Genomic DNA, 12,043 nt, shown 5'->3' on the forward strand with positions numbered 1-12,043 from the left:
GTTTCAACCTCTTTTTAACGTAATATATTTTAAAATAACATTTAAAAATTAAAACAAAAAGTTTGATAAGACAGGGAAAATGAATGACCCAATATTGAGCATAATCTATTATTATTATGTTTCCATACGTGTTTGATTCAAACATTACCGGAGTAATGTTGTACAGAGGTTTCACACAATTAGGTGCATCTTTATAAATGGATTAAATCTCGCTTATGTATTGTGTCCCAAAAAAATAAAAAATGAAGATTAACTAAATCAGACTTTAACTAGGTTATTTTGTCATTTTAATAAAGTTAATCACTTCCGTAGAAAAAAAAACGAAAACAAAAAATGTTTTTACTTATAAAATGATAAAATAAATTCAACCAAAAACCCATTGTCTGGCAGTCAATTAATATACTTTTTTTTGGCTTTAAATTACAGTTTTTACAGGTAAAAATATTTTTTTTTCCGATCTAATTTTTGGTCAAAGTGGATAACTATTATGTGACATTAAAATGGCATATTCAACAACAACAATTTTAGAAATTATTTTTTCAGGGGAACAATACATCTTTATTATTTTCTAAGGTTGCTTATTAGCTTAAAGATCTATGCTCTGCACAGGTCTTAAAATATGCATCCTCCATGACTGTTGTAGTAGATGTAGTATGTGGAAAATAAATTGAATTGAAAAACTGATGAAGGAATTCAGAGAAAGCTAAAGTCAATCAATTCGTAACACAACTTGTATAAAAACAGTGAAATGGGCCTAACATAATATTCTAAAAATAAACATTAAATTTGTAATATTAATTATGTAAATATAAAAATTCAATTTAAAGAAAGTTCCGTACGTTATAGATTGATATTTCAACAATAGAAACCAATTAAGCCAGCCATTTCTCAAAAACATGATAAAATATATAGATTAAAAAATCATTAAAAACGAACGTAAAGGTCAACTGAGGTCGTTGTCATAGGAACAATAGGTCTAAGTCCCTAGAGGCTTTAAAGCATACAGAACATTCTCAGTTTATGTTATTCAGGATAACATCGCAATGATTGATGGGTAATTGTCATCGACCAGGGTTTAATTAAAACGTAATCAAATGCAGCTTAGAATGGCGACCTACATTGTATATTGTTCAACAAGAGAATAGGCCTACGCAATACACATTGAATGATATCCATAAGAAAAACAATATAATATAGGTGTAAATGTACAGAAAAGCAATAAACATATTTCTAGAAAGATGGCATAATATCACAAGAAAGGTCCGTGATACAGGGTCCCATGTGGTAACATGCATTCTATTATTCGCACCCGATTTTCAGTACTGTATCTCCACATACAGTATCTTAATATTTCTTCAGTATGAATAGTCAAATTCCGTAATACAGCAACATACGTGTTCTACATGTGATGTCTGTATCAAGGACGGTTATGTTTAGTGTTAGATTAGGTCATATGATACATACTTGTTGCCCATGTGATGCTATATCAAGGAATGTGCCTACAATTACTGGGCAAATTTAATACCGAGAATCACCCATCATTTGCTAATATACAGCGTCATCTAGTATCACTGTTTCTGCGATACAGCCATGTGACCCTGTTACAAGGAATTGTCTATGATACTAAACAAACTGTAAGTAGAGTTCCAAGAATCGGCCATACATCAAAGACAACAGGTGTAAGATATGAAAAAATGACGAGACGAACTGGCGAGATTTGGTTAGACTCAATAGAATTGGACTAGACAGTGATATTTACATTTTAAGCGAAAATCAATGTCAATAAAAACATTAGTGATGATCAACATTGTGCGCATTTCAAAATACGCACGCGTTAATGTGAAATGTCCACTATACAGTCACGATAGGTTTAATTATTATTATTTACCCGGGTAAGTAGACGTCATGGACCAATTATAGCTAACTTTGGTGAGTAGATTGTCAATTTTTCCGGGTAAATAGCTAAAGCCTGAACGTGTCAATAGATACAAAGAAGGTAATGCTGACGTCATGGACCAATTATAGCTAACTTTGGTGAGTAGATTGCCAACTTAACCGAGTAAATAGCTAAGCCTGAACGTGTCAATAGATACAAGGAAGGTAATGCTGACGTCATGGACCAATTATAGCTAACTTTGGCGAGTAGATTGCCAACTTACCCGGGTAAATAGCTAAGCCTGAACGTGTCAATAGATACAAGGAAGGTAATGCTGACGTCATGGACCAATTATAGCTAACTTTGGTGAGTAGATTGCCAACCTTTCCGGGTAAATAGCTAAGCCTGAACGTGTCAATAGATACAAGGAAGGTAATGCTGACGTCCTGGACCAATTAATTATAGCTAACTTTGGTGAGTAGATTGCCAACTTACCCGGGTAAATAGCTAAGTCTGAACGTGTCAATAGATACAAGGAAGGTAATGCTGACGTCATGGACTAATTAATTATAGCTAACTTTGGTGAGTAAATTGCCAACTTACCCGGGTAAATAGCTAAGTCTGAACGTGTCAATAGATACAAGGAAGGTAAATGCTGACGCCCGTAAGTACATGGTACATTAATAACTAAAGGAAAATACAGTACAGAGTACAAATCATTATATGTCACGTTTAAAATCAAAATGTTGGGTACCAAAATAAATTATGGCCTCATGTAGTTAATATAGATATTATGGCGATTACTCAAGCGATGATTGTGTTTTAAGTTCGTAAAATGCTAATAACACTGATTAAAATGTCACAGAGCGTACGTGTTTAAAGCACGTATTGACGTCGTGGTATAATTTTACCAATGGGACAGCAGACTATGATAGTTATTCCTCTAGGCAGTTATATTCAAGAGAATGGAATCATTACGAAACTGTATCATCGCGAAAGCTAATTAATATGGTTGACAGTTTTGGGATTTTGTAAACTCGACTAATCTATAGGTCCATGCTGCTCGACTCAATACGACCTTTTAATGCCCCGTCCCAGGAATGTGTTCATTACTATAGTTTAGTTTATGATTATATTTTTTTTTCTGTACAGTAGGCCAGACTATATTTACACAAAATGTTTACTAGTGATTTTTTTAACAAAAATAATTGATAATAAATCATTATTTCTGAAAAAAGAACAATAATTAAAATCGTTACCACCAGCAGCATCCACACCACAACCCACCAAACTGGCTACCACTTCGAACACCGCTACCACCACCACAAAGCGACCAATACTACCACCAATACCAGTATCAGCAAAACCAGTATCACCACCACCACCACCCTACCATTACGGCTATTACTGTTACTCCCACTAACACTAACACCTCTCTCTACCACTACGACTATAACTACCACTCTTAATCCGACTTAAAACGACTGTTAAAAATATAATTAAATATATTTGTTTAACCATATTTAATGAAGGTGGTCCATCCAGCAATTGCTGATCATTAGAGGTTCACAAGACAAACATATACACAAGATGCTCTACATTAACAAAGTCTTATTACAAGTCTTTGGGAGTGGAGTTGTAATTTTGTCCTGACATGTGACAGGACTTCAACCCAGGACCCTTGGAGTGGTAGCCAAGCATCATAACCACCAAGCCACAACTCCACCATTACTTCCTTTCTACTAAAATATCTAAGCATAACTGATGCAAAACTATACTCGATTCATCATGTTTACAAATGAATTTACCTTCAATAATAATATCAGCTATAATGTTTCCAATTACTTCAACACAATTGAGGTTGGGTTCATGGTTTTTGATTGCTTTTCTAGAAAAAAAAAACACATCATGAGTTTCAGGTTTTTAAGCAATATACCTGATTTAAATAAATCCTATTTGCTTTGTTCACATGACTTTTATATTGGTGCTCAACATAATTTTCTGATATTTTTTTTCTATAAATGTTTACAAAACAGAAATTAGAAAGTACATTTGATTTTGTTTTATAAAATATTTAAAAAAATACATTACAATATAACTATCTTCTATAACTGATATTGATCACAGTGAGATAAATCATTTAGCGACGTTGATAGAATGTGTATTGTATTATTCCTTGATATAGTAGGTTTTCAATTTACATTCATCACTCGCGTCATAACTCATACGAAACCCGTCATAACTCATACGAAACGCGTCAAATTACGTTAAATATTATGTTCAAGATTCTAGAGCAAGTGATGTATACTATTGACTGGTTGCAACAGAGACGCTGGAACTATTGATTCCTTGAACTATTGATTCCTTGAACAACCAACGAACCAAAAAGTAAGCGGGGAGTAACCAGAACCAGCACAGAATGTCTATTTTACAACTGAACTATACAATTGAAATCTACAATTTGAGATTGAGTCAATAATTTAGAGATACAACGGAAGGAACTTCATGAGAGGAGAATTACCAAGGAACTCCGTATCAGACATACAGATACTAATGAGTGCATATGTCACAACTGCCAGTATGATCGATCTAAGATTGGACTTTTCAGCCATAGAAAAATACAATAATAAAACTAGAAGGATTGCAACTGATGATAGTATGATTGTCCGTCAATTATCACCTGCCGACAATTCAGCTAAATTCAATCGTACTTTATTCACAACCCCTTGTTACAAGCATTACCTACACACGGTAGCCTACTCGCAATGATATTCTTCATCCGCATTGCATGTCGTTTATGTATGACGTCATTCTATTAATTAATCAAGCATAACGGATTGTAACTAGTGCCATCACAATACTAATAAAAAGATAACCTTTATGACGATTAATACGATTAATTAAAAGTGAATGAATTATTGTATAAATATGTTATTCTAAAGTGTTTGAACTAGTATTAAACAGGAGGAGTGATTAACGAAATAGACATTATTTTATCTATGTATTTATTCATATGATGGGCAATGTAATTTGCTAGTGTACCATGTCCCTATCTGGTTCCCTATTTACAACCATTTCGATTAAAAGGAGAATATAATACTCAATAACTACATCAAATATTTTACTATCATAGAAATTATAATAATAATACGTCACTGACTGCATAACACCTCGTCTGTAGTTCTTCGAGTACGCACATACAATTTTGCAGACGATACTGTTGATGGCTCAGATGGGAAATCTTTGTTTCACAACACGCAGAAATGACATAGTCCGAATAATACGACTTTTAATCATTGCATCTGTTGACATACTTTTCGAGCCGATATATTCATTAGTAAGCTATGTTACATTCCAGTATTATGGATACCATTTCGAGAAGATATAATATCATGTTTATTGTCAGTCGCACTAGTTTGACCGTTGTGTAATGTCTGTTTTATAGCAGAAGAATGTTAGAACATTTTAATTTGTAATGAATGTTTATATCAGCAAGAGTGAATGAAGCAAGCAAGCGTACTCATATCTTTATATAACATAGGCGACAGTTGGTCAGGTTTGACAGCTGCAATATTCAGATTTTTGTTGTTAACATTTTAATACACGATTATTTTAGTTGTTTATTTTAACAACTATGACCTATTACCAGGCTAACAAAACATAACAATTATGAGTATTTTGTAAATATCAAGTTATACAAATGGTTAATTTGTTTTAGATCTGCCGCATATATACTTTGACAGGTGTGCGATGGGTTAACCGAATCATTCTTGTTAACAATTTTGCTAAAAATCGCGGTGTACGTGTATAATTACATTATACACGTAGGCCATTGCGTTATTAAACCTCTTACAAGGACGCAACGCAATAACGTGAGCGCGACGCAAGCGAATTGACCAATGAAAAACGACAGCGATAATTATAATCCATCGCTTGTGATTGGCCAAATGACTTGCGTAGTGCATATGGCCATACGTTCCGTCCTTATGCGTGGTTCCCACTAGAACGCAACGCAGCGACGTATCGACGCAAAGTGATGTATTGCGTAATCACAAGTGGGAACCGACGACGCAACAGTGCTGTGCAGCAAACATCGAAGATTTGATTTCACGCAGGCGGGGGGAAATACAATTATTAGAAGGGCATTTTGTTACGTTGCGTAGATTGCGTTACGTTGCGTCGCTAGTGGGAACAAGCTTAAGTGTGAAGCACGAAAAGTCTTTGATCTCTCTATGATGGAACATGTTTTAAAATTCAAAGCAAGCGAACTCGTGATTTCCGTTGAATTTTAAATCCTGCAGGCGGTATTCTTCATTTCTCTGACTCACGTTTATAGGCTAGGCCTACATGTTTTTTTTTACTGATGGTATTTCCCCGGCGGTGACGCCACTCCATATTGTTACACTTACAGGCAGTTCGTTCGTGACTAATGCTGTCTGCTAAACTGAGATTACTGTAGAAAACAATAATCTCTATTCTATATAGTTTATCTCTAACAATTTCCATGTCAATCAGATGATGAGTCACAGTTGAGTGAGTGCTCAGAGCTATATAAACAAAATCGATATAATTGGCCGATATTTTGAGATCTCTTGTTAAAATCATCTGCTACTTTAACCTTGGCGATAATAACACATGATGATGGAATATAAAAATACACTACCTACCATGATAGTAGCGCGAAGTTAAGGACACAGGTTGAAGATATTGTGCTTTAGAATAATGTAAGAATATTAGGGTCGGAGGCGTACTAAACTTGTGTATGGGTTCAGGCTAGGTATTTACCCGTGTAAGTTGGTAACGACCTACTCACTAACGATAGCGATAGCCCCTGAAGTGGTTTAAAAATAAAGGTATAATTTCCAGACTTCGATATCCAATTCCCTAGTCCAAAACGGATTGAGGTAGGCGTGAAATGTTTCCCCCATTTGAAACTGCCGCCGTACCACTATAATCATTGGTATGACACCAGCATTTTAACCAACTTTCTCAACCAATACTGTAACAATTCACATACTAAAACGTTGGTGTTTTTCCTGGGGTCATCACAAGTCTGAATCATGTGCAAAAACTGACTTTGGTGTGTCGGCTAATGGTTGGTACGCCTCCAGGTTTTGGAAAGTTCCTCACAGGCCTACAATAAGTTACCATGTAGGCCTAACTTTAACAAAATCGTGATTCGTCGCTATGGTTTTCTTTTATAAATTAGTAGTTTAGTCATATTGTTTTGCAGTTAAATTTCAAACTAACCTTCATATCATGACATATTCATTGAGTTTAATGTAAGTACTATTAAAATTGCATATGCATTGTATTATTCATTGTTCAGTGAAAAATACGCCCTTGTTATTTCAATAAAACACCATCTGTGACTTCAACATAGGGCTTATTATTATGATTATTATCATTGCTACCATGAAGGTAAATCGTCAACGGACAAGTCATGGCGCTTCAAATTCGGTTCCCAATTGAACGCAACGCAACGACGTTGGCTCAAAACGCAAGAATCACAACGCCATGGATGACGTTGACGGGCTAATCGAGGCGATGAAGTCACACTAGGACACGACAACGTAGAAGCACGTATTAAGTGCCTAAATTAGTATGACGCAACGCAAAATAACGTACGCTGCGCAACATAACAAGGCCATATATTATGGCTGTCCCAGTCGCGTGGGCAAATTTGAGTTAGTGTTTACCGACCGACCAACCAACCAACCAACCAACCGACATAGTGAGCTATAGAGTCGCGTTGCACGCGACGAAACATGTGGTTAAACTACTTAAGCTTGGTTCTCACTAGAAACGCACCAATCACAAGTGATGAAATATTCAAACTGTCGCTTGTCATTGGTCAACTCGCTTGCGTTGCGTCTACGTTCTTGCGTTGCGTCTCCAGTTGCTTTACTTTAATTCAATACAAACGTAACTGTAATACTTCCCTCTATCGGTTTCTTCTGACTCCATAACTCTGACAAATATTATGCTATTCTCATAATAACAGATTTTCTAATGCACTTATGCAATTTATTACACGCCCACCCTTTCCATACACAGTACCTGTTGACAACGTACGATACACACTTGCGTATACAAACAATAGCATGCTTGAATAGACCACCTGTAATTAAATTTACTGACTTGCAAATCAAATTATTACGCGCTCACATATTTTAATGCGTCATTAATTGTAGAGTAACTTCGGTTGGGTTTTGATTATCGTCCCAACGGTCAAACCAATTGACCCATTTGGAAACGTAATGTACTCATGAGTTTCACAATTTTTGTATTTATGTAATTACTAATTATTTAAATTAAAAAAATACTGTTTCGCGATCTTATCGTCTGCAATTGGCTGGCACATGTCGGATTGTATTGTCATCAACAAAAAGTGTTCACTCAATACGGCTGCACCTGCTGCTTAGAATATTGTTAATGCGCGTACGCGTAATGATGTAGAAACATCAATACGCGTACGCGTATACTTTAAAAGTTGTGACCAATCACATTCATTTTCATGACTAAAATATGTTATGGATGTCGAACTAAGAAAAATATTGTAACGGACAATGTTAAAGAATAAAGCTATGCATTTCTGTTATACAAATTGCGTGAAATCGTGAGAGAATACGGTTTTATTTAACGAACGTTATATCAAAATGTCATTATGAACAAAGTATTGTACGGAATTTTAACCTTTATTTCAAAGCTGGGTCAAACATAGTTGCAGAAGGTAATACGAATTTAAAGGTCTAAGACGAGTGTGTGAAGTTCATTGACTGTACACAAAGATATAGCAACAGCAGCCGTTTACTAAGATTTTTTTTTAACGATTTATTATTAGAACGTAATAAGCTAACCAAACACAATTCCATGCAATTAAAGCATCGTTAGGAAGACACGATGATATCTAGCTATTATTACGCATGCGCTGTGGATTGTTTTTGCGGATGTTTGTTAGTTTTACAAAGCCCTGCCTATAGATTAGTTGTAATATTATAATGCATAGTAGTACCGTGTTTGTGTGCACGTTTCTAGGCTTGTTATAAATGTAACAATTTCCAAACGAAAAAAAGAAAGAGACATTTTTAAATGGAAAAAATAAATACATTTATGAACTACTGGAACAAACAAGATTGATGTAGGCCTATATACATCCTGGTTAAATAATTTCATGAATATTAAATAATACTGCTAATGAATAAAACAGGTAACACTGTGAAAACAGTAAAAGAGGAGATCAATCTCTTCAAAAGCAATCAGATCTCTTCATAGCCACCGACAGTACATGCGGTAACAGAGAAATAATGATATGAGAATGGAGAAGATGGCTATCACATTTGTTCATAATTATACCACAACCACAAGTAAGTAACTACAGTAACAACATTGACCAACGAACTTACGAATAAAAGTGGGACGAATAAAAAAAAACTTTCACCAAAGAAAGTTCAGTAAAACAATTCATGCTTAAAGGTCTCTCTATACTATCAAACAATTGTGATGTGCCCAAATATGGTAGTGATATGCCCAAACATGGTAGTGATATGACATCATCATGTCCATATATGGGCACATCACGATTTTGTTGTCACATAAAGTTGACAACGAGCTTACGACGAATAAAAGTGGGACGAATACAAACAAATTCACCAAAGAAAGTTCAGTAAAACAATTCTTAACAAGAGGTATATATGTCTACAAATATTTAAAAAATAGACATGCTATCAATTTTAATAGCCTATAGGACACAAATGAAATTCCGTCACGACTAATAATAGGCAATCATAATCTACGCTGCCTTAAGCAATCCAACATCCAAAGTATGACAAATCAGACATTCTACTCAGTTTTGTCACTTAAAAAAACCCAGAAGAAATTATACTTTGAGAAAAAGATATCAGTGTTTACATATTGAAATAGGCACAAAAGCACAGTTCCTTATTATAGGTTTTCTGTCTACTTTAATTTTCTGTACATTGTACGTTTTGTTTACTGTTTATCTTCTAATTTGTTAACTCTTTCATTAGGCCTAATCGAAACAGCAATGGTATCGTAAAAATTGATTTAAAATAATGATTTCTGCAGCCATTGTTGAAATCTGGAAAGACGTCTACTAATCTACTACAGTAAATGTGGATATTGTTATTTTATTGTGTAAAAATACTCTTTTGAAAAATACATAAACTTGAGTACGTAATTTCTAAAAGTTTAGTGACAGCAGTTGCTTCATCAGTGGTGGGACGCGCGACGGCTTCGGCCAATAGATTTTAGCTTTGCTTTATTGTATTTTCGACAACTCTCGATGTAAAATTTCTTTGACTTAGATATTACACATATTACGCGGCATCAACGTAGACAGATATAAATGAAATCTACTAATTATAATAAGGCAACATGTAGTAAATAAATTACAATTTTCTTTTGTGAAAGCTCTCCGTAATTAATATTGGAGGACAAACATTCGGTAAATTGGATTTCAATCGCAAACACCGCTTTTCAGCGTCGCTGTAGAAAATGTCAATAGATTGCATTAACTAATGTTACTTTACGATTTCATAAACAGAAATTCGAAGGCCTATCTCCAATTAAAGATTAGCTATTATAAGTTACTTTCAATGGCGTACGATACGTTCATTTGTGGAGCATTTGTTTGGAGTTGGTTAAAATCAGACTATACGTGACGTCACGTTTTCTTGAATATTTTGACTGATTGTTTACGTGTAGCAACGCAGCGTAAATTCCATCAAGAATACGTCACGTTGTTACGCTTAATGTTGTCAGTAAAGTACATTTTTGAACTAATAAACACTGTCTAGGCCCATGAGATGAACGCTGATATATAGGCCTACGTTAACATATTTTCGTATCGATTAATTCTAAGGAAAGGACAAACTAATGGACACCAGTGGCGTAGGTCATGAATATTCATGTTTAAAAATATAGTATTATTAGTGTCTCAGTTGTTAGTCGCGTGCAACGCGACTCTACAGCTCACTATGTCGGTCGGTTCGTCGGTCGGTAAACACTAACTTGAGCACGCGACTGCAGCCATGTATACTATGGCCTTGTTAAAATAAATAATTTGAGTACGAATCGCCTAAATAATAAAAGGCTGTGTAAATGATGTTAGTTAGAGCAAAGCTAGCAGTGTTCTAGGACTTGTCTTACGCACGGTGACACTGTCTGATAAAGCCTGTCTCAACCGATCTCCCAACACGTCATGAGCAATCACTTCGCAAAAGAGGATAGATGCTTGGTTTTAGCTGATAAAGCAAAAATCACGATGCGTGACGTCATAAACACATACACACATTTATTAAACACGTTCAATTCAATAATATTTGAACTTATAACCGATGACAAATTTCAGAATATTTATTTGATTTATTATTGATTATTTCTTTTTCTTCAAACAATTTACCGAAATGATATTCAATTGCCGTTTGGCATTTCAATAACAGAAATAATATAAACGATCGTCATTAAATGTGTACGCATGCGCAGGCCTAACTGATTTACAACCCCATTTCTATCGTGCTTTTTATCTTCCCGCGTTGAAATTCAACTCCGGGACTTTTGGCTTTAATTGTAAATTTATCAGGAGTAAATGTTGAATATAATCGCTTACTACTTTATACGGGGGAAATACAAAATCCCCTTGTCGGTCACTGATCTGTAATATATTCTGATGATATAGCACGAACGCTTCAGATAGGGAACTTTAGCCGATCGTTTTTATCGTTGATGTAATTATCAGAAGTCAAAATGTCGGCTTATTTTCTTGATCATTTGTCTATTATTTCACGGGGCAAGCGTGGCGCATGTATTTGATATGTTGAAGTGTTATATAATAATGTACAAGATATTTGATCTTCGAATTAATGTTTATCTCGTAAAAGCACGATGTAGTAATGGCTTTTAAGCTTCATTTCCATTTGGAAGCCACGACGCAAGTGAGTTGACCAATCACAAGCGACAGTTCGGAAGATACATCGCGTCGTGATTAGTCAAATTACTTTTCGGCGCGCTTACGTCATTGTTTTGCGTTCAAGTGGGAACCGGGCACTATTAAACAATTCACCTGACCACTGACGTACTACGTCTACGTAACCCTGCGATATGTTTACATAATCTTTTCTCTATCGGAGTTAAATTGCGGTTTAT

The 12,043-nt window shown here is 35.1% G+C and overlaps 1 long non-coding RNA gene across 1 annotated transcript in view; it reads right to left on the reverse strand.

Moving 5' to 3' along the window:
- The window catches only part of LOC144856495 (uncharacterized), a 55,346-nt gene that overhangs the window by 11,148 nt on the left and 32,155 nt on the right, over positions 1 to 12,043 (reverse strand). Inside the window, exon 4 of the long non-coding RNA XR_013614927.1 lies at positions 3,685 to 3,764. This is a non-coding gene — a long non-coding RNA (uncharacterized LOC144856495). The remainder of the gene's footprint in view (positions 1 to 3,684; positions 3,765 to 12,043) is intronic.

This window comes from Antedon bifida, chromosome 11 (genome assembly GCF_963402885.1).
Source record: "Antedon bifida chromosome 11, ecAntBifi1.1, whole genome shotgun sequence".
Lineage (NCBI taxonomy): Eukaryota > Metazoa > Echinodermata > Crinoidea > Comatulida > Antedonidae > Antedon > Antedon bifida.